The sequence below is a fragment of the Microtus ochrogaster genome, chromosome 16 (genome assembly GCF_000317375.1).
Source record: "Microtus ochrogaster isolate Prairie Vole_2 chromosome 16, MicOch1.0, whole genome shotgun sequence".
Taxonomy (NCBI): domain Eukaryota; kingdom Metazoa; phylum Chordata; class Mammalia; order Rodentia; family Cricetidae; genus Microtus; species Microtus ochrogaster.
Window position 1 is genome coordinate 1,850,478 of NC_022018.1, and position 24,992 is coordinate 1,875,469.

Sequence of the window (24,992 nt, forward strand, 5' to 3'; positions counted from 1 at the left end):
AGAGAGAGAGAGAGAGAGAGAGAGAGAGAGAGAGAGAGAGAGAGAGAGAGAGAATGTGTTGGTGAGTGTGTGGGGAAAAAAAAGTTGTGCACATTTTTTTCCTGGTAGAATGAGTCCATAACCCATGAGAAGGAAATGAAGTCTCCCCAAGGTTATCTCTAAACGAAAGGATTTCTGACAGGCAGGGGTGTAGTCAACCACAGAACTCCTTTGTAGCTGAAATTTACCTTCCTCTGGGGTTTCTTCCTCTTACAATACAAGTAACAGGCATCAAGGAATCAACGTGGTTCCCACTGACTCTGCCGATGAACCCAGAAAAATCTTCTAAGAACATAGTGAATACTGAAAGCAAAGCAAAGATTCCACCAGAAGATTAAAAACAGTTTTAGGTGCACAGCTCCCCGCACGGTGGACTCAGATCACTGCATGGATTGTGGACTCATCTTAGCGCACTACATCGTAAGAGACCCACTCTGACGCCCAAACTGTCTAGATGAGCTATTTCCGGCTGAAGTGCAGTACCTGCCTCTACAAGACCTTTTGCAAATGACTGCTAAACTTAAAAGAAATACCCATTCGGCATTCTCATTTCTGGATCTTTAAGAGATTTAGTGTTGTGACATCTTTCTTGTCTAGAGAAGTCTTATCAATTATTAAGGCATGGCTTTACATCATTTCGAGATGTTATCGGGACAATCAGAACACTACATATAAGATCCCATGAACCAAGGTAAGCAAACTACTTGTGTTTACAAAGCTCCATCAGAGAAAAAAGTATAAGGGAGTGGGAAGGCCAAGCAAACATCCAATTAAACCAACGAGAATTGCAATTGCACTTGAAACCGATATAAAGTGTAATCGGAAGATAAAGGAAAAGAAAGCTATTGTCTTATCAAACTAGATGTACCAGTGTCTAAATTTTATTGGCATGGTATTTATAAGACAAAAGAAATGAAATGTTTTATAATGTATGGTTCAGGTTAGTGAACTTGAAGATTGAGCAATAAAAAGTATTGAAAATTAAAAAACAAATGGGGAAAACTAGAGGAAATGTGAACAACCTGGACCTGGTAGTCCAAGCCTATAATTCCAGTATGCAGGGGGCACCGAGGCAGAAGGGTCATGGGTTCGAACCGAGCCAGGCTCTGTATCAAGACCTTATATTGCTTTAATGTATTGAGAAGTAAATGTGAACTTTTGAAAGAATAGAAAAATTAGCCATGGACAACCTCGAATGGTTTGATGTATGAATAATTCTAGTCCTCCTAACAGAGAGGGAGAGCATCTTGAAGTCTGACGGGATTTATCTCTAAAACCAATGAAAACTATAAAGCTGAACGCCTAAGAAGCCCAATGCACACAAAGGACAAGAAACATGAAGGAAATGACAACGTAAGAATAAGTTCTTAGCAGCAGCAAAGAGAAAAGCCTAAGTTGTTATGAAGCACAACACAGTACGTACGAAGAAAGCACAGCCGGTAGCATGCTTCTTCTTAGAAACAATGGGAGCTGGAAGGCAGTGAACAGTGACATAAACCACAAAATGGGGCCGGGGAAAGCTCATCCTAGAATTCGATACTCAGAAAATCTTCCCAAAAGATGAAGGTAAGATAAAGACTTTGTCAGCGGCAGTGTTGGAAGAAGGTTCCAGGAAGAAGAGTAATGAGGGCAAATGGGTGTCCAGGCTGGCGAAACGTAATGAAGAGCTCTAAAAACAGGATATGTGGACACACACAGGGGCCTTTTCCGTTCTTGCCTACATTCCTTTAAAAGACAACTGACAGTTTGGAGATGGCTCAGCCAGTAAAGAGCTTGCCTAGCAAGTGTGAGGACCTGCGTTTGAGTCCCAGAATCCAGGTAAAAATGACAGCTAGGATGACACCCATGTTTGTATTCCTGGCAGGAAGGCACAGACAGCAGGATTCCCGAGGCTTGCTGGCCACCAATCCAGCCTGTTTGGTAAGACCAAAGTCATAAGAGACCCTATCTCTAAGGAGGTGGACAGCCTTTCAAAGGATGCTACCCAAAACTGATCTCTGTCCTTTGGCATGTGCACCCCCTACACAGACACACACACGCACACGCACACACACACACACACACACACACACACACACACACACACAATATAGTTAAGGAAAAAATTAAAAAGCAAAGTTGACAGTTTAAAATAAAGATAGCAATAGTAATAGAAGGAAATTGTTATAATGTTTGCAAAATAAATATAATCACAACTATAGAGCAATGCCTAGATGGCAAGGGTGGAGTCAATAAACAGGAGCAAAGGTGTAAAAAACTTTTGAAAGGTGACTACAGTAGGAAAAGGGATGTTTGTTCTAACATAAAGTAAGCCACACAAATGCAGTCATAAAAATACGCAAAGCAAAAGGAAGCAGATAAAAAGAAGCAAAGAACAGGTAAATCAAAAACAAATAGCAAGAGGGTAGAATAAATATAACCATATGACCAGTAACATGTAAATGATCGAGACACACCCATCATAAGGCAGAGAATGACAGACTAAATGTTTTAAAAAGCTAAAGTATTTTTTTGCAAGATGAACATCAAACAAGCCAAGTGCGTAAAAGCGATTATAAAACGATAATGACAGTAGAGATAATTAAAACAAAGTTTGAGTGGCTATAGCTACAGTATAGGCCAAACAAGAAATATTGCTATATAAAATCAATATTAATGAGTAAGGACTATTATCGTGAAAATAAAGTAAGATCAGAAACAATACTTATAAACCTGTTGCTTCCTTGCCTGAGCAAGGAAAAGTGAGAGAAGATACAAATGAGCAATGTCGGCAATGAGAGCTTGAAGAAGAACTGTCCTAATGGTAAGATAATGTAGCAACAGTTTGGCTGACTTAGATGTAATGGATGTACTTACTAAAAGGTAAAACCACCAAAACTCACTCAAGAAAAAACAGTTGATGGCTAGTATCTCTGCTGTTTCAAAACTGCAATGAAAATACTTTCTGAACAGAAAATAGGCACACAACAGCATCATGGATTTTATCAAATATTTTAGGACTGTTAATACAAACTATGCATCCACAAAAACTCCAAGAAACCTGAAGGGCTGGGCATCTCCCAACTTACTCCCTGAAAACAGTGTTGCTCTGATCCCAAAGTCAGGAGAAAAATATTATTTTAAAAAATACAAATACTCGTTATAAGCACACATAGAAAAAATGTTCAACAAAAACTTAATAAATTAAATGCAATGGTACATAAGAAAAGTAAGGTTCCATGAATAAGTGTTAGGTAAACAAGGTTGGTTATGAGATATACTAACCAATGCAACTCACTACATGATGTAGTGATGGAGAAGAACCCAGTGATAATTTTAACACAGAAAGTAAAAATAGCTTTCAGTCCTGCCTAACCTTCAAACACCACACACACACACACACACACACACACACACACACACACACACACACACACACAATCAGCAAATTCAAAAGCAGAAGGAATTTTCGCGGTACAATGACAGGTGCCCACAAACAGCCTATGGTTGAGATCATACTCATAACCAAGGTTCCCAGGACAAGAAAGATGGAAGGATGCCCACTCTCCCAGGCTGTCATCCATTTGCGCTGGGGGTCCAACCAGTACAATAATGTAAGAGAAAGAAGCAAAGCCACCAGGTTAAAAGAAGGAAGGAAAATTGTCTCTACTCAGAGCTCAGAGATAACAGTGTCATTGACTGGGTCTACACAAAAGCTACTAAGATGAGCAACTTACCAAATCTGAAAGACACAAACCCAGAACACTCAATCAGTTACATGGGAAGCAATGATTAGAAACACAATCAATATTCTCTCTCACTGTGCAACAGCCTAGAATAATTGGAACCAGGACGAGCAATATCCTTGCGTAAATTGACATTTAAAAATATGAAATATGGAGGAATAAATTTGATCAAAATGTACAAGTCTTGTGCATTAAAAGTACAAGATACTGTAAATAACTAAATTAAAGAACTAAGTAAATGGAGCCAAATATCATGCCCATTGGTCAGATGTCTCAAGATTGTCAAGTTTTAAACTTTATTTAGAGATTTTGGTGAATTTAAATAAAAATTACATCAGTGTTTTTGTTTTTTCTTTAAGATAAATTAAGGGACAAATTATAACACTCTAGAGAGAAGAGGTAGAAGACCCCAAAGCCTTAGGCTACTCTGGATGACACAGCATGTTTTCAGGTAGTCAGGGATGCATAGAAAGACCCTGTTTACAAAATTTAAAAAAGCGGGTCTAACCCGGGTGGTAGTGAGACATACTTTTAATCCCAGCACTTGGGAGGGAGAGGCAGATGGATCTTTGTGAGTTTGAGGCCAGCCTGGTCTTTAAGAGCTAGTTCCAAGACAGGCTCCAAAGCTACAGTGAAACCCTCTCTCGAGAAACAAAACAAAAATAAAAAGATGGGTCTAAAGTTCACACAGAAATTGAAAAAAAAAAAAAGAAATTGAAAGATCAAATGTAGCCTGCAGAATAAAAAAACTAACAAAGCTAAGTTACACTACTTGAATTCTGGACATGCTGCATCATCCCAATGATCAGTAAGACTGAAAAATAAACTATTGAAAGAATGGAAAATCTAGTAGGGGTATTCCACAAGACAGTGCCAAGAGAAAAATAATCTTTTCAACGATGACTGCTGGAACAACTGGTAGTCATGGCAACAACAAACCAGCAACTTTCATCTTGCCCAATATTCAAGTATTACTTCTAAATGGTTTACTAACCTATCCATAAGAGCTGTGTGAGAACAAAACCTTGATGGTACCTCAGTATGTGTGTCTGTGTGTGTGTGTGTGTGTGTGTGTGGTGTGTGATGCATGTGTGTATAAGAGATGTGTGTATATGTATGACAAGTTCATTGTGTGATTCATGAGTGTTTGTATGTGTGAGGAACATGTGTGTATGTGAGGCGTGTGTATGTGGTGTGTGTGTGTGTATGTATGCACACGTGTGTGGTGTGCATGCATCCATATGTGTGAGCAGTTATGCTTGTCTGTGAGGATATGTGTAGATACCAGAAATCTACCTCAGGTGTCTTCCTCAGTGCCTCTCCACCCCACTTTCAGAGACAGAGTCTCTCACTGGCCCTGGAGCTTGTTCTTTCTGCAAGGCCTGGGATCTTCCTGTTTCCTCCCCCAGCACTGCAGCTGTAGGCTTGACCGGCCATCCCTTCCTTTTTAACATGTGTGCTGGGATCTGGACTAAGGTTCTTGGGCTCGCTAAGCCAGCGCTTTACCCACTGAGTCATCTCCCTAGGCTGAGGCATGTATGTAGTAAGCAGACTAAAAGAAGAAATCTATAAATTAATTATCAAATAAAAAAGATTATATTTGGAAAACATTATAAAGAAAAAATTTTAATTGTTTTCATTGAGCTATATATTTTCTCCGCTCCCATCCCTACCTCCCCACTCCCCTTCTACCCCACAATCACAATTTACTCAGGAGATCTTGTCTTTTTCTACTTCCTATGTAGATTAGATCCATGTATGTCCTTCTTAGGATCTTCTTTGTTGTCTAAGTTCTCTGGGATTGTGAATTGTAGGCTGGTTTTTCTTTGCTTTATGTATAAAAGCCACTTATGAATGAGTACATATTATATTTGTCTTTCTGGGTCTGGATTACCTCACTCAATATTATATTTTCTAGATCCATCCATTTGCCTGAAAATGTCAAGATGTCATTTTTTTTTCTGCTGTGTAGTATTCTATTGTGTAAATGTACCACATTTTCTTTATCTATCCATTCTTCAGTTGAGAATAAGTTGTTCCAGGTTCCGGCTATGACAAACAATGCTGCTATGAGCATAGTTGAGCACACGTCCTTGTGGTACAATTGATAAAGAAAAATTTAAAAGGCAAAGGAACAAGGAGGTAGTGACTCTCAAAATTCACAATGAGGCAAAATAAGCCTATAAAAATGTGCAAAAGATTTGAATTGACACTTTGTCAAAGATAATAGGTTGCAACAAAACAGAACATGGAAAGATACTTAACAATGCTAGCTACTAAGAAAGTCAAATTAAAACCACAATGCTATGCCACAGCACATCAACTAACGTGGCTAAAATTAAAAATATGAATCATACACAGTGTGGCAAGCACAGAGCACCCAGAACTCTCATGCTTCTTGTGGGAATGTAAAATAGACTATTACTTTAGTGAGCCATTTTGAGGTTCCTTCAAAACTTAAACATAAACATATTATGAAAGCCCTGCTACCGTTCTCCTAGGGTGTTTAATATTCAAGAGAGACAGGAACACATCCACACAAAGACCCAAACACAATTGGTGAAATCAACTTTATTTGTACCAGACAAAAATCGAAAACAGTCCAATGTAATCCAAAAGGGTTGCACAAAATTGTTGTATATACATTGTAATGGAATATGCTGCTTTTATTCGGCAGTACAAAGGCATGAACTACTGTACTGTTATGGCAGCAAGATAGACAGACCTCAGAATAATTACAACAAAGGGAAGAAGCCAGAAACAAAAAGAAAATAAGGCTCAGGCTGCATCAGAAAAATGCAAACTTGACCAGAATGACAAAATGTACCAGAAGTCATCGAGGGACGGGATTGGTATGCAGAAGCGGGGACGCCATGGAGGAGATGTATGTATTGCAAAAATGGCCCAGAAAATGTTTGCAGGTTATTGACAGGTTCAGAACCTTTATTATAGTCATGGCAAATGTGAATGCAAAGATCCTTCAAATTATACATTCAGTTTGGGATAAACACAATTTATTTATTCCTTAAAAAACTTTTCAAGTGTTCATAATTGCTCTAAAATTACATTTTAGGGTATCCGAAGAAATGGTTCAGTGGGTAAAGGCACTGGTTTTGAATGCCAGGTGACCTGTATTAGATTCCGGAAGTGGAAGGAGAGAACGGATTCCACAAATTTGCCCTCTGACCTCCACGAGTGCCATGACATGAATGTCCGTGCCTGTCCACACATATCATATGCACAACAACAAAGTAACAATTTCAAGAATTGTATTTTGCTATGATGATGATACATGGCAATATTCTATCAGCCCTTGTTTTGGATCAAATATCTGATACTCGGAATTCTATCATGAACTTGGTATATATTTTAAATGGTAAGATTTTTAGAGTTCCCTGGACAGCTCCAGCTGGTTCTCATGAACCTGCGGAAGACCTTGACCAATGTTCCTCAATGGCTCTTCTTACACTAAATTTCTAGCGCCTTGGTTGCCTTTCCCATGTTTTCTCCAAAGGGCTTGTCAGGCTCGCCCTTCCCAGCCCAGCACAATCTCTAAGACATATGGACATACTCATCATCTTAAAAAACTTGTATTTAAACACAAGTGTGAAGTGAGGCCATCAGCTACTCGAAAGAAGCTCAAGTCAACATTCCCGGACCTCATGCTTTATGTCTTCTACTTAATAACGCCCCCAGTACCGACTTCTACCAACTTGTTCAATCCGTAAGTCATTCATATGTTGACTGAATTTAGCTTCCTTTTGGAATTCCTAGCAGCCATTACAGAATTTACTTGATTCTTCACACAGGAAATGGAGGAATGATTTCTGCAGCTGTGCAGGAAAGATTTACCCTCTAACAACTAGCGAATACAGTACACTCCTTTTCAATATAATGCATAAAAAAATAAAAAAAAATAAAAAAAAAGAAATATTTGGCCAAAACCACTTATGAGAGGAACCACTTGGGCTCATCGTTTCAGAGAGTCCATTTTGCCGCAGAGAATGTAATAGCATTCAGAGTGGCAGAAACATGAGGTAGAGCCACTTCCTCAGCTCTCAGTGAACCCAGAAGCAGAGAAGAAGAAAGAGGAAGGAAGCCAAGCTTTCACCCCTAAAGCCTTCTTGGAGGTACCGACCTTTGCTGACCAGGCTCCCTGTCCCACAGGCTTCAAAACTTCCGCCAACAGTGCCACCATCCAGGAACCAAATGTTTAAACACAGAAGCCTGTCAGGGACATTCCTCATTCAGCTCATGCCTCCTACGTCAGTTTGGTTGACATTTGAACTTGCAAGTATGTAATCTTTCTTGACCCTCATTGTTAGTGTAGGGTGGATGTGGGCAGCCTCTCTTCTTTTCCTTCATGTTCTCTCACTAGCCAGAGCCAGTGCATATGATAGCCCAGCTATTTAACTTCCAGGACTATTGTGAACAGTTTGATAAACCACTAGTGGCTTGAAATTGGACATTGTGGGACCATTCACACCACAGGAGTTGGCAAATGTGGCAAAAAAAATGGTTTGTCTTCTGCTCCTTGTGCCAAAGTTCACTGTGATGCCTACACTTCCTCACAGCTGTGTGATGTTAGCCTAACTCAACAACATCCGCTCTCCATAGCAATTCCAGAGCCATGCCAAGGAATACAGGTGTGGCTACACCTGAATCATCAACAAAACTGACTCAGAGTGGCTCAAAGAGTCACACAAAACTACCTTAAAGGATCCAAATGGCAATCGTTATCCTGAGATATTAAAGATGATTCCATGTTCGCTAAAATCGGGTGTGAACTCTCTTAAGTTGAACATATTTTTACTTGGTTTTTACTAAAAAAAAAATCAGTCTTTTTAAAAATCATTATTAAATGATTTAAACCATTTTTAAATCATTCTTGCCTCCATACCAAGTTAAGTTTGTAAACATTAAATTTGCCATTCACTATGAAGATAGATCTGTGACAGAAACATGTATAGTTAGAGGGAGCATGTCACTAGGGTTGGGTTTTGAGGTTTCCAATGCTCAAGCCAGACCTGCTGTCACTGTCTCTTCCTGGTGCCTGAGGATCAGGATGTGGCGCTCTCAGCCACCTCTCCAGCACCGAATCTGCACACACACCACCATGTCCCACCATCATGATAATGGAATAAAGCTCTGCACTGTATAAGTCAGCCCCAACTAAATAGTTTCCTTTCTAAGAGTTGCCATAGTCATGGTGTCTCTTCACAGCAATAGAACCCTAAGACGATGTCGGGACATTTAGTTTAGGGATGCACATCTTCTGTTAAATTGGAAGATGCCATTCATACTCTATCTCACTTTGCTGATAAAGTACCTCCATAAAACTATGACTTTAGAGTGGGCTTTTGCTTTACAAGGTCCAAATGCTACCCCAAAGTCTTGACAAGCAGCACTGTGGTTTCTGTTTTTACAAAGATTAAAGCTAAAATGGTAAAATGTCGGCAGAGGCAAACAGCTTCCTCAATATTGCATTGTAAGTGGATGGACTAAGAATTGAGCACTTTTGATTTACATTCCAAGTCCTCTTGCTAATATATCATGTCGCATCTCATCTCTTTCTATAATGAAACTGAAAATTAATCTCATCAGAAACATTTTCTGGTCCCAACACACACAATAAATCACTCTAAATAATGTAGCAAGTTATTTCAGTAGAATAAATACTATCTACTTAAGTCATCATTAATAATACTCAAAAATGAGATACATTATAAATAACATAGTAAATGATATTAAATAAATATCATATTAAATGTCTTGGTTTTTCAATAAATGTTTTTTTTGAAGATGAAGCGCCACATGCTGTGACTTGCTTTATGTCAATTAAGATAAAACTGGGCTTTAAAATGTTTAATATATGAGTAATTAATTGAAGCATTAAGTATTTATTGGACACTTATTAGGTACCTTGAAGTTATCCTGGGGATATTAATTTATTAGTCCCATTTGCCCATCTGTGATACTCATTTAATTTCTCATTGTGTCTCTTCAGGTGGAATGCCAACCTACCATGCCCACTGGAGTGTGTAGGGATAGTTCATTCCTACCATGTTAGCCGCTGTGTGATGTTGTGTGACTCACAATCATTGTAGCCATTAGCAGAGCTCATCTCTTCATTAATAAGACCTTTGGGGCCAGAAAGAGGACTAGTCTGAAAATTGCTTGCTTTCAAAGCGTGAGGACCTATGTTTGATTCCCTAGAACCCATATAAAAAGCAGGCATGGCAGCACACATCACAGTTCTAGTCCTGGGGAGGTAGAAATAGGAGGACGCCTGTCTAGCTGCATCAGTAAGTACCAGCATCAGCGAGAGACTCTGCCTCAAAGAATAATGTAGTGGGTAATTGAGGAAAATACCTAATTGTGATTTCTGGCCCCTGTATGAACATGTCCAGACATGTGCATACAAACACGTACACATAAACATAAATCAATAAGTGCATAACTAAATCCTATAAGATAATGCAGTGTTGTGAGATATTTAGTCCTCTCATAAAATCGTTTTTACCCGGAAAGACTCTTTTAAAACCATGGAAACTAAATGACAAGAAGCATGTGGCCGCTGTGTGAGTGGAGCCACACAATAACACTGCTACTTCAGCTACTTTCATCCACAACAAAAGACTTCGACTCACATTGCTTTTCAACTTTGTATGATCTAACTTCCAATTCGAATGCTATGGGTATTGTCAGCCAGCATGGAAGGGGGTGTATCTCAAACTTTTATTCTCTCCATAACTTTTAATGGCTTTCTGACAGGTTAAATAGATATTACTGAACAGCTTCAGAAAATTGACTCCTAAAAATACCAGTGTACTTGTCCACAACCCAGGTGAATTCTCCAGGGTACTATAGCACATTATTTGAAAATGTCTGACATTGATTTTCTTTTTAAATGAATGGATGATTTCTCTGTCCCAGGAAATTAAAATTTGGGGGTATTTTTACTTACTATGAAGATAGATGGGAGGAAATTCTACACGCTGTGACTAACCTAAGTAAACTGGGAGGGAATATTCCAGATCCCAGCCAGACGGGAAGTTGTGATAAGGGCTGTAGTAATTGGTGATGCACAGTAGGGCTAGTGAAGAGGTAGACCAGGAGAAGCAGTTACCACTTCACATCAATTGGGTCCCTAGAAAGAGTGGCAGGTGAAGAGGGCCGGTCTTAGTTTGTGATAAACACCATGCGGAGGAAGGGGCTTACTTCATCTTTCAGTTTATAGTCTATCATGAAGCAAAGTCAGGGCAGGAATCAAGGCAGGAACCTGGAGGCAGAAGCCAAAGCCCTGGGGGAATGCTGCCTACTGGCTTGTTCTCTGTAGCCTACTCGGCCTGCTTTCCTGTAGCACCCCAGACGATCTGCCTGGGTGACACTGTCCATAACGGCCTGGGTCTTCCCACATCAGTCAAATCAATCATCAAGAAAATGCACCGCAGGGTAGCCTATGAGTCAGTTTGATGGTGACATTTTTCCAGATGACCTGAGCTGTGTCAAGGGGACAAAAAAGTCTAACCAGCACAGGGCCACTTACCAGAAACTGTGGTCCATGATGGAAAATGTAGAGAGACCAGCCATGGATGGACAGTGAGAACTACATAAGACAAATGCAAGCCTATTTCTCAGCATTATATCTGGATTTTGCTTCAGTGGCATCTTTTGGTACAATGTAAAAATAAATCAGACCCTTACAGAGGAAAACAAAATGTAACCCAGTATCTGGAAAGTTCCTTCTGCACAGATATCTGCAGCATGCAAATACATCAACAGGATACAAAGAAGAAATAAGCCAAGAAGGAGCATCTTGTTTGAGATTTTCACATTCACTCTTAAAATATGAGGTTTTGGAAGATAAAAAATGATGACCTACTTTTAAATCTTATGAAAATGAATTTACAGACATGTAAGTAGATATTCAGAGACGAAACCAGCAGACCAGTGTCAAACTGCAGAAATATCTTATATATTGCAAACAGTATGAGAGAACCGATAATATAGTATTTCTTATCCCTTGGGTAGCATCATATAGGATGAGTGAGTTACAACCGTCAAGGAGCCAGAGCAGCTGGAGGGGCAGAGTTTTGGGCCATGTGCGAGTGACTGTTAACCCTTTGCCTTCACTTTCATCTGATTCCCACCTGCAGAGGGGCCCTTCCCTCCTGTATGCCTTGTACCATTCATTTACTATGTACACCTACAGAACTTATTCTTTTATTTTCAAATATTTATTTGATAAATATTTCTGGGCACTTGCTCTGTATTAGTCACTATTCTGAACATCAATAAAACAGCAAGCTAAAAATAAGAAATCCATGCTCTCGTGATGTTTGTGTTGTAATAGGAGAGGGCACCACAGTAAATCTCATTAGCACGTGGATTAATATCGTGTTTAAGTTTTCCTATGCATTAAGGAATGGATAGCAAACAAACAAGATAATGGGGGAGTAGGACAGGGTGGTAATTTCTGTAGAGTGACTAGGAGATCTCTTAAAGTAAAAAGGAAGGATTAAGCGGAAACTTGAAGGAGGTAGTTAGGCTGTGCATGTATGGGGAGCAGGTATGAGGAGTACATTCAGGGCAAGAAGAAGGAAAGGTGAGCAGGGACAGTCAAGGACCAAGATAGGGTGACATTTACCAAGGAGTCAGTAGATCAGGACAGAAGGAAGAATAACTCTGATGTCATGGGCCTCACTTAAGTCTCACTCTGGCTAGCAATCCTGCATCACATAGCACAGGCTTCTTGGATGTGTGGAACCTCAGGCCTTGTCCTGGATCTACAACCAGAAGCCATGTTACAACAAATCCCCAGGTGGATGTAGGTGTGGAGGTTTGAAAGAAAGTGACCCCACAGTCTCCTAAGGAGTGATATTAGTGGAGGTGTGTCCTTGTTAGAACAGATGTAGCCTTGTTGAAGGAAGTGCATCATGAGGGGGTGGGATTTGGGGGTCTCAAATGTCCATGCTAGACCCAATGTCACTCTCTCTTCCTGCTTCCTGAGGATCTGGATGTAGAACTCTCAGCTACCTCTCCAGTACCATGTCTGCCTGCATGCTGCCATGATTCCCACCATGAAGATAGTGGACTAAACCTCTGAACTGTAAGCCAGCCCCAATTAAATGTTTTCCTTTATAAGAGTTTCTACGGTCATGGTGTCTCTTCACAGCAATAAAACCCTAGAACAGTAAGCATAGGAAAACTTAAACGTTAACCACTTTATTGAAATATAATTTGCATATGTGATTCACTCATGCAACTGTACCAGTCAATGTTTTTATTATATTCACATAGATATTCAACAATGTTATAGTTTTGCAATGCTTTTATTACCACCAAAGAGAAATCCTTGATCTTGCCAATCATCTACTGCTTTTCATAAATTTGGGTTATTGTCTTTGTTTTCATTCATATCAAATGTGGTTTATTCCTGTATTGATTTCTTCCTGGGCATATTATGCAAGGAAAGTGTTGTTTAATTTTCACATATTTGTGAATTTCCAAAAGCATTTTTCTGCTATTGATTTTGAGTCTCGATCCACTGTGATTAGCTAATGCACTTGGTATTATTTCTGTTTTAAACCTACTGACTTTTTAATGAACCAGCACATACACTGTCCTAGACACTGTTTCCTGTTTTGAGGAGGTATATACTGTTGCAGTCGAGTATTCAGAGGTACTTGTTCAATCTAGGGGATTGATAGTGTTCTTTGAGCAAGCATTTCTTGTACCGCTTCAGTTCATCCACCACTGAGAGTGGAGTATTAGAGTTTTTGTACCGGTAGGTAGGAAAGGCACAGTTCTGAGACGGGGTCTCATTCTGCAGCTCAGTGTCCTGGAACTCACTATCTAACCCAGGCTGGCTTAAAACTCACAGAAACTCACCTGCCTCAGTCACAAAAGTGCTGATATCACAGGCATGAGCCACCATGTCCAGCTCCAATTATTACAGTTGAATTCCCTTTGTTTGCTGTCATACTTTTTAATTCTAAGGATCGACTTAGAACCTCATTGCACTAAGCAAGCTCTCAACTTAGGGCTGTAAACCTAATCTTTGTTTCTCATACTGCAGTGCTCTTCTATTGGATGCACATTTATAGTTATTACACAGTCCTGAGACACCGGTCATTCAGTCATTAGGAAATATTTGTCTTTATTCATTAACACTATTTTGCTTTTTTGTTTTGTTTGTCTGTCTGTTTGTTTCTTTGTGCTGGTTTTTCAAGACAAGGCTTCTCTGTGCAACAGCCCTAGCTGTCCTGGAACTTGCTAGACCAGGCTGGCCTCGAACTCACAGAGATCCACCTGCCTCTGTCTCCTGAGTGCTGGGATTTAAGGCATGTTCCATCAGAGTCTGGCTACTATTTTGTTTTAAAAGACTGTTTTGCAGTGAAAATGGTTGTGAACATAACAGTCAGATGGCTGGAGCAGGCAGATTACTAGTTTGTGGCTATCCTGGGCTACATTGGGAAACCATGTCTCCAAAAATGTCAGGTTTGTCTGATATCATTAAAGTTATTCCAGTTCTCATGTGGTCACTGTTTGGATGACATCATTTGTTAATCTCAGTCTGTTTTATCTTTTGAGTCCAATGTCCGTGTTTTGTAGACAATAGAAGATTGTGTCATGTCTTTTAATCACAGTTTGACAAGCTCTGCTCTATTCAGATGGAATGGCACTGTTTATATAGTTATGTTTGCAGCTGCTATTTTACTTGTTTGCTGTGTATTTTGTGACTCTTCTTTTGTGGTACATGCATGACTCATTTACATCTTTCTTGCCTTGAGGGCATTTGTCTAATCTTATGGAAAATTCCAATGACTTTTATCAATTTTACAATCTTAACAAAAAATCAGCCTCCTACTTATTACAATGACGTAAAGAAACATTCTTCCTAAATGGATCTATTCCCCTCTTTGTGACATTATTATTACATAAAACTATTAGTGTTAAAAACATAACGACATATTGTGTTAATTATTAGCTGATTATGCCCAGTCAATTTCTTAGCATGCTATGGCTTTTTCTGTTTTACTGGTACATTATGTATGTATATGAAAATATTATGTATATTTATAAATATATCATGTATATATTTTTATATATAAAAAGTTTTGTAAAAAAGATTATTGTATCTATCCTATATAAAACTCTGACTTTTATTTAAGTGAAATTGGAATATGTTAGAAGCAAATGTATCTAATCTGACTAGCAAAAATAATATTTATCTGTTGTAATTGTTATGAATCTCTAAAGGAGAAAAGAGGTGAAAGAATAATTAAGCAAGACGAAAGAGACTCCGACCACAGTGGGCATAGTGGTAGGAAGTCTCTGGCCTCTGAATGTTATGTGATGGTGGTCCCTAAAGCTTAATGGCAGGTTGAATGTACTTTTATGAAAAGAGAAGAACTGAAGATAATTCCAAAGTTAGAAGCCTGAGACAGTTCCAGGATAGACAAGCTAGAAATGAGATGGGCGGGGGACAATTGGAGAGTGGAGTTCAGGAGAAGGTCCAGATCAGTGGAGGACATGCTGGGTTTTGGATTTTTGTTTGTTTGGTTGGATGGTTGGTTGGTTGGTTGATTGGCTGGTTATTAGTGATGTTAGTCATGGTAGTTTTTGATTGATTGCATACTTTGTTTTGTTTTTGAGACAGGGTCTCACTATGTATCCTTGACTTGCTTGGATCTCTGAATATAAACCAAACTGGCCTCAAACTCATAGGATTACCTGCATCTGTGTCCTGAATGCTGAGCTTAAAAGACATGAGCCACCACACCTAGCCCAGGACACAATCCATGTCAAAAATGAGAGAAAATGAGGAGAAATAAGTATTGAAAAACAAGAAGGAAAACCAATGTGTCACAAATATGTTTAAATAATTGACTGTCCCAATATACTGTGAGCTGAGAAAAATGTCATGAGCAGTGGATGTAGCTCAGTCTATACTCTAGGTTAAAAACCTAGTACTACAGTTAAAAAGAATGTCTTTACAGACATGCTTCTTACTCAGGAAGTCTCAAGCCCATGTTCTTTGAGAAAGCTCCCATGTCAATCTAAGGCATATCACCAAGGTACAGACTGAAGGCATCTCTCCTTATGCTGTCATAAAAACATATTATTTGCTATATGTCTTGGAAATTACAATGCAATATATGACTCAAACATAGAGTTTCAAAATATTAATTCTGAACAATGACAATTAGCCACCAACCATGCTCTAACCAAGAGAAGACACTTGATCACCCAAGTTGCAACTGAAGTAGCTCATGCATGGTAATAATACTATGTCAATGTAGTTACATTAGAGAAGCTTAAGGAAAATAAGTATGAAAGAGGAAATGGATGACTAGCATTTCGAGATGAATTCTTCTGAGTAGCTTCACATTATAAAATCAAATGCCTTTCTCTGTCAAAATTTGTGAGCTACGATCCTGTTCTCACAATAAGTTGTATTATAGAGATGTTAAGAGTAGAACCTAAAAAAGGAATCCTGGCTCAGCCATGGATGCTCTACAAGCCAAAGAAGCACTTGGAGCTCATTTGTCACGTGTGGGGATTACAATAATAAAACCTCCTCTGGATAATGATTGAAAGTACTTAAGAAAGCTGCAAGATCATGGAGCCACAAAAGAGAAAGTTGTGGTCATCACTGTTGGTGACCAGGATCATAACAACTATTGGCATTGTGATGAAAATATAATGGTGTAAAGCACTGAGAAATTGAGAAATGAATCAGTTGTCTATGAGTATGTGGTCAATTAATACAAAGCTTAGTCTCTTAAAATAATAAGCATCTATGATTGCACAAGTCAGGAATTTGTGAGCTGCTTAGCTGAGTGACTATGTATCATCTCTTACTTGGTTGCAGCCTCAAGACATTGTTTGACGCTGTAGATTCATTACATCGAAGCATCCCCCTCACACAGCTGACAAGATGATATGAGCCCTCGAAAGCAGGTGGCAGGTACTTGTCATGAAGACCAAACTAAGACTTCATGGCATAACAGTTGATCTCTGTCACATCCCCAACCCATGCAAGGCAGAGGTCACAGTCTGGAAAGTCACCCATCCCATCTTGCACTGGCCTACTGGTTTTATGGAATGGCAATTGCCACTAAGATGACCTTCAGAACTATATTGGATTTCTGACTATCATAAGTAGTGTATAAGTGATTCAGAGGGAGATTTTGAAAACTAACATTTGTTTACTTTGTAGCTATTCTAAAATTAGAAGTAGATTAATTCTTACTAAGAGTGACGTTACATGTAATGCTTTCTATTTCATAATCTTCCCACTAAAACCTTTTTTCATATGACTGATGTGAACACATAATTAACCTTAACCAAAAAGACATTTTTTTCCATTTCATTTGAAGCAAACATTTAAAATGATACAGTTTGCACTGTGAATGACGGCAAGTAACTATGACTGAGTATTGATTAAAGGATCTGGGATTGCAGTGGTGATGTGGGATTCCCCTCTGTATGCTGTGGAAAAGTGTGCTGGAGACTATGGGCCTGTAGGCTGAAGATGGATGCCCCAACAGTACAGAAAAACTTTGGGTGACTGTTCAGGCAGAGAGATGTCTCTGTCAATTCTAGAGTTTTGGAAGTTGCTTACAATGTACTTCCTGTTTACTTAGGTAATAGTAGAACCTTCTGGAGTCTTTGATGGAGTTGAAGAATAGATAGCTAGTTACAGTTTTCCTTATTTATAATAAAAGATAAAATAGATATAAATATTGTAACTGTAATTCTTGCTTGATAACTGTTTTGTTTTATGTAATTTTACTATTGTAAAGTTAAAGCCTTCCTTTTTGTTTAAACAGAAAGGGGATGGTAGGTTTCATGCAGATGAGCTCTCGAAGTAACTGCTGAGTTACAGCCAGTCCGGGGGAGGGAAATGGAAATGGGGAGGAGGCGGAAATTTTTTTTTCAACAACTAAAATAATAAATAAATAAACAAAAAAAAGAAAAAAAGAAATATAAAAAAAAGAAAAGGGGAAATGGTGTAGGAGGTCCTTCTTTCTATGTGTTGCTTATATTGGTTAACGAATACAGAAACAGCCTTGGTCTACCTTCCACTTAGGTAGGTGGAAAAGACAGAACTGAATTCTGGGAGGAAGAAAGCAGAGTCAGAGAGACACCATGGAGCCACCAGAGACAGATATGACAAATCTTTCCTGGTAGGCCACAAACTCGTGGTTATATACAGATTAATAAAAATGGGCTAAATCAAGATGTGAGTGTTAGCCAATAAAAGGCTAGAACTAATGGGCCAAGCAGTGTTTTAATTAATATAGTTTCTGTGTGATGATTTCAGTTCTGGGTGGCCAAAATGAACAAGCGGCCTTCCTTACAACAGGGGGAAACTTATTTTCATTCTTCCTAGATCATAGTCCTATTCTTTCCTTCTTTTTAACCTTAGAGAATCAGATTTCTTCAAAAGACAAACAAATGTACTAAAACAAAACATTGCATATTGGTTAGAAGAACTTAAGAAATTATTCCTTCAAGCTCTCCTGTCGTGATTGTTCACTTTCTTGTGCTTGTTGAGGTGCAGGGCCTCATTAAACACCCTTTCAATAGGGTTGGAAAAATACGTTTTGTTGAAAACGTGGAGTTGTCAGACTTTAATACCAGCTCACATGCCTCCTAACTTAAATGTTGATAGCAGCAGGAGCAGTCCTTGCTTTGTCTCTAGGAGAAATGTAAGATAAGGATTCTTTTTTGTGTATATTTCACATGTGTGCAGGTGGCTGCAGAAGCCAAAGAGGGCATTAGATCCTCTGCAGCTGGAGTATCGGGCTGTTGTAAACTGCTTCATATGGGCACAGGGAACCACATTTGTGTCTTCTAAAAGATCAGCAAGCCCTTGTATCCACTGAGCCATCTCTTTAGTCTCTTAAGCTACAAATCTTATTTTCTGTTTGTTGATAGGCTTTTTGGTCTTCGCTTGCCGTTTCTGACTTAATTTTCTTCACCAGTGACAAGAAGGCATGCCAGATTTTGGAGTCCTTAAAAGCTAATAAGAAAGGGCTAGTTTAAAAGGTCGGAAAAGAACAGAGAGACAAAATTGTGTATGTCACCTTCAAAAGCAACTAAGGCACTGTGGATTTAAAGATGAAGGGATACAAGTCATTTACCATTTTGGAAGATCTTGCATATGACTAAAACCAATCTCTCCTTCCACCAAACAAGTTGAGATTTAGGAATCCTTGCTTTGTTAGCAGGCTGTCAAGTGAAATGCTCACACTCTGGCCGATCTGCTGTAATTTACACCATCTCCTTTCACACAGTAATTCAGGTCATGTTGTTCTCTCCAGGGTAATAAAGAATGACAAAGTTTTAGGGCCAGTCTTCAATCCACTTCACATTTCACCCTGCTATGCACACCCCCTTAACAAGCACCTTTATGCTGTCCCACGGAGGAGATATCCTTCAGAAAATTCTACTGTAATTGAAAACAGAGTGGCATATAAGAGTAACATATATACTGACTAGGTAGTGTATGGTCAAGTCACAGCCTCGCAGTGCCAGACAGAAATTCTGAATCATAATTCTGAGCATTGTACCTTACTCCAGGAGACTGTCTGAATACAAAGTGGGTCTTTCACGCTTTGATGGTTTTGTGGAAAGTTACAAGGCAGTGGCTTACGCTTACTTCTGAGGATGACCACTAATCCTCTCACTAGAGAGGCTGCATAAAATGCTCAAAGATTCAAATGCTGTGCAAGGTTCTTTTTTACACTTTTACATTGCTTTTAAATTCTTTTATCTTATGATTTGTGTATCTGAGTATTTTGCCTGTATGTATGTCTGTGTACCCTTGGGGTTCATCTGGTGGTGGATCCCCTGGGACTGGAATTGGAAACATTTGTGAGTCATTGTGTGGTTCCGGGGGATGGGACCAGGGCCTTCTGAATGAGCAGACAGGGCTTTTAGCCACTTAATCATCTGTCCAGATTGCTTTTTTTCTTTTGTTTCTTTCTTTCTTTCTTTTATTTTTTTTTTTTTGAGACAGGGTCTCTAGCCCAGGCTAGCCTCAGTCTTCCTATAGAGCTGAGGAGAATCTTGACTTATTCCTACCACCCAAGTCCCGAGATTCTAACCATTACTCACAATTTTATGTGCTGTACTAGCAACAAACCCAGAGCTTCTTGCACATGAGAGAGAAGCATTCTATCGATAAGCTACATCCCCAGCCTAAGCTGTTGCTTAAAAGAATGGTATCTTTTCGTTTGAAGAGATACCATAGAAGGACTGTGCTGGGTAGCTTATGTCAGCTTGATACAAGCTGAAGTCATCTGAGAGGATCAAATCTCAATTAAGAGAATACCCTCACAGGATTCTGCAATAAGTCATTTTCTTAATTAGTGATTGATAGAGGAGGGCCCAGCCCACTGTGGGTAGTGACATCCCTGGGCTGGTGGTCTTTGCTTCTATAAGGAAGTAGGCTAACCAAACCATGTTGAGCAAGCCAGGAAGTGGCACCTCTCCGTGGCTTCTGCATCAGCTCCTGCCTCCTGGTTCCTGCCCTGTTTGAGTTTCTGTCCTGACTTCCTTCAATGATGAACTGTGATAAGAAAGTGTAAGCAAAATAAGTCCCTTTGTCCCCAACTTGCTGTTGGTGATGGTGTTTCATTGAAGCAATAGAGACTCTAACTAAGACAAGGCCTATAATTTCTAGGATGATCAGAATGGCAAAGCTACTGGAAACACATGGAGTAGAGATGCCTGGTTGACCTCTGTGGCAGTATTCTTGTACATAGAAAAAATGTTTGCTGCAAGCAGCTGCCCAGACAGACACTACATCCAGAACACCAACCTCACATCAAACCCATTTGCAGTCTACTGAGTCAAAGCAGTCCGTAGAATGTGAGTAGAACTGGAGTCTTCTATAAGCTATGCAGAGCACAGGATTTTCCTTTGTCTTTCCAGGGCATTGCCTGTAAGAGGTGACTATCAGAATCACCGGGTCAATATTGAGGGTGAAGACTCCTATGGGAGCTCCCTCATCAGGAAGGAAGATTGAACACTGTGAGTAGGCGAAAGAATTTCCCATTAAGACATTGAGTTCTGCGAGATTTCACTAGAGTTGCCCATCATTCTTGGCAAACAATGGAAACTAAATAAACATAACTATCATTTGTTGAGGGAGTCCGGAACCCACAAAGAAGAGAAAGTTCAAAACTTGCTACATTTGGATGTTAAACATCCCACAAACTCATACGTGAAAGGCTCAGTCCCCAGTTTGGCACACTTGAGAATGATAGAACCTTTAGTTTAGAGTTTGATAGTAAGTTTACGGTTTCTGGAGGTAAGCCTCTGAAGAAGATTGTGGGATTCTCTTTGACTTTGCACTCCAGCCAGATGGTAAACATCTTTGTTCTGCCAAAACATGCTGCCTTCCCACCAGAGGCATGAATGCTTTTATCTATCTAATCGTGTACAAGAGCATCTAAAACTGTGACCCCAGAGTTCCTTTTCTTCTCTTAAGTTGATTTGTCTTTGGTATTGGTTACAGCAAAGAAAATCTGACTAATAACAACAGAGTCAAAAGAACCAAGAGAGGGACAATTAAGACTCTACCTAGGTCAGCGCCTTTGAAGCAACTGCTCTGAGATAAATGCCTTCATTTGTCTGAGGCAATAAAGTCTACACTAGACAGCTTGGATAGCCAGACAACCATTTTTCTAGACACACAAGCAAAAATTTATAAATAATAAGTTTGCCATCTTGAGAAATGGGGAAACTAACAATGTAAGATTATACTTTAAATACAGTTTAATATTTTCAATTTGTAAAAAAACCCAGTAAAAAAAGATTATATTGGAGAAACCAGGAGACAGTCAGGGGCAAGGGATCAGTTAGAAAATCAATTCCAAAAAGGCAAAAGCCCAAAGCAATGGAAAGAGCCACATTAAGGAAACTTGGCATCCAAAGAGTTAAACCTTCTCTACTGTATGATTAACTTTTAATATTTACAGATTATATTGTACAGGAAATATTTTTCCAGATTTAATAAGTTAATTTGCAGACTTAATAAATTACTTATTCCATAAATGCTGAAGAAGCAATTAATTTATATACAGGCATGAGAGGCCAAACTCAAAACAAGGCTCTGCTCACCTTGGAGATCGTGGTTTTAAACAGAGAATAAAGCATCTTGGGGCTGGGGATGTAGGCAAGGTGCCTGCTGTGCAAGCATGAAGGCCACGTGTGCTTAGCTCCAGAATCCTCCTAAAAATCAGGAGAGGTGTTGTATGCCTGAACCCCAGTTACAGGGAGAGGAGGAGCTAGACGTATCCCCAAAGCACATAGTCAGCCAAACCGACTAGCAAAGTGATGAGCTTCAGGCTCAGTGAGAGACCTTGTCTCAGACTGGGACTGGAGAGTGACTGACAAGACACTGAACACCTGCCTCTGACCGCCATGCATATGTATGTGAATGCATGCACATGTCCATACAACCTCACTAAGAAGTCCCCCCCCCTCTCTCACACACACACACACAGAGATAGACTGCCGTGCATAAGACTCATTCTACTGATTATACTAATTCTACTGCTTAATTCTTTTATTCAAAAATGTAATCAACACTAGGCAGAAAAAAAGAGTGGTTTTTTTCTCTTCTCCCACTGTAACTCTGTCTCCTAAACCCTATTTTAGCAACCTGAAAGGAACAAATTGCCCAATGAAAAAGAAAATTCTAAGTCTTTAACAGACCATGACAAAAATAGGGCTAAATAATTATTTCTAAGAAAATGAAATTGCTTTTTTTTTATCACCATACACTGAGTTGCTTTCCCAATTGTCCCCTGCAAGTTTCCTAATTGTCCCCTGGTTGTAGAATGTACAATTCCTGACAAAAGACAATACAACCGAAAAAGAAATTAGTCTCCCGTGTGCAAGAATAACACTTTACGAGCAGTGGGCCATTTGTCTCTGCTCCCGAGACCTTTGCTGCACAGAATCCTAGCACAGGCTCATTATATGGGCTAGCTGAAACTGTGTGCGTAGTGGGAGGGAGGCAAAGCCTAGAAGAGCAGTTAGGAAAGGGCTTGCCATCAAGCCCCAGACAACAGGGTGAGAGCGAGGATACGCACAGGAGAGCATGTGCTGGGTCATTCTCATTAGCCTGCTGTAGCTGACTGCTCAGTGCTACCTACCCAGATCGTCCATTCCCCCACCTCAGATCAACATTAGTGAACATCTCCCTGCTGACTCAGTACTTTCCCGGGAAGTGTAGGTACAAATCATCCTTCCCCTGGGGACTTCAAATAGCAAAACTGAACAAGATCAGTGAGAAAGACTCTCAGAGGCAAGAGCCGTCTGCTGATGTGTATTTGAGAGGAGGCTACAGAGATTGCTATGGGGCATGCTGGAACAAAGGGCAATGTTTTCTTCTCGTAGTTTTCTTCTTTCTTAGCATCATGTGTCTGATATGCGAAGGGAACCACAAAGGGCTTAGAGTTGAGAGTCTCTCTGGAAATGCAAACCAAAGCCTTGTAACATCCACAGGCCAAACTACAACACAGCAGGTCCCACAGGATCAAAACAGAGGTAAAGTGCCATCTACAATGTGCGAGCCAGTCTGAGTCCAGTGAGTGGGCTGGACGGGGTGAGAAGTCTTGACACAGGTGTTCCAATCCATCTACGGTAAACTAGAGCCATTGCAGGACCCATAGGGAAGACAAACTGTGTAATTTAAAGTTTTATAGAAAGAACTTTTCTTAAGGGTGAGGTCAGATTACAGGGACTGTTAACAATGTACTGAGTTGAAGGGAGAGGGCAATGAGGAGGGAGGGAGAGGAAGGGAGGGGGAGACACACACAGAAAGAGGGGAGGGATGAGAAAAGAGAAAGAAAGGAGAGAGAGAGAGAGAGAGAGAGAGAGAGAGAGAGGTTTTAAAGTCATGTTCATACTTTTTCCAATGCTGTGTTATAGTTCACCTGGAAACTTGGAATGGCATTATGGTATTGCATGGAGAACACTCCTTTCCCTTGCTCCCTCTTCTTGATCCCTTATGCATGTTCCCATATGTTCAAATCCAACAAATAAGCAAACAGTAAAAGATCCCAGAGCCTGCTGATGAAGATTGTGTAGGTCCAACTTTCTGAACAAAGATGGCCAAAAGCTGGAGAGCTATTACAGGCTACAAGCGTGAGCAGAGCATTGACTGTAGCAGAGAGGTCACACAGCATGGGCTATTTCTCCAGCAAGCTTAGCACTCATCATCTGGGTCTGAAGAAAAAGAAGGTATGTCCCTAATAGTCCATCCCTTGTACAGAATTAGGCTGTCCAAACAGATCAACTCAGAGGCCTAACATGATTATGCTTTTTAGTAATTTCAAGGATCGTGGTAGTCAGCAGACTCAGACACAACAAAAAGAGGCATGGAACATCAAGTGTTGCCGAGTTGGTCCTGCCTTCCCTTGGTGGACCTGCTCTAGAACAGTCAATGAGAACTCTATATGAGGGCACGAGAGTCTTCACACAGCAGGCACCATTGTGAGTCATCTCCCTGTCATACCCAAGTGCCCAGCTTGCATTGCATTCTCCAAGGGGCCTTGCCTCCTGGATCCTGGGTAACCCTCAGCTCTACCTTACTCAGGAAGCAGTCTGCTGGGGAGTTCGATGCATTAAGTAAAAGTCCTAAACTGGCTTGTCCCAAGGTGCAATTGTCAAGTAGACAGGACCAGGCCACCTACCTTGGTTTCTCTTCTCGGGCCAGCCTCCCACACACTCAGGGAAGAGAGAACGTGGATTACCTGCTCAACTCCTTCCTTCCCCAGCACCATTGTTATAATTGAAAAGCAAGAGGGCGCATTAACAAAAGAATGGGAGGAAAGATGTAGACAGATCCTGGGTCAGTCTCTCTAGAAAGGAAGGACCCTGGGTCAGTCTCCCTGGAACACACTCCTGGGAGGAAATCGGCTCCATCTCTTACCTGTTACTCTTCCCGGCCCCTTGTCAGCCGAGCACATAGCAAAATGAAAATTAGAACACTTCCTCCCATGATTCCCCTACCCACACACACTTCTTTCTTTTTTGGGCAGTACTGGGGTTGAACCTAGGACTCTGTGTGTGTTAAACAAGCCCCTATACTTGAGGTATATGTCCAGCCTCCTTAAGGGGAATTACAAGCACAGCCCAGCTCCAAGCTTCACGTGCAGGACCTCACTCCGGCACGGTTAGTCTTCCCAGCTATGA

General features: G+C 40.1%; 1 protein-coding gene across 1 annotated transcript in view; it reads right to left on the reverse strand.

The window, feature by feature from the left end:
* Positions 1 to 24,992, reverse strand: part of St8sia6 (ST8 alpha-N-acetyl-neuraminide alpha-2,8-sialyltransferase 6) — a 131,005-nt gene that overhangs the window by 42,072 nt on the left and 63,941 nt on the right. The gene's annotated exons all lie outside the window — the stretch shown is intronic.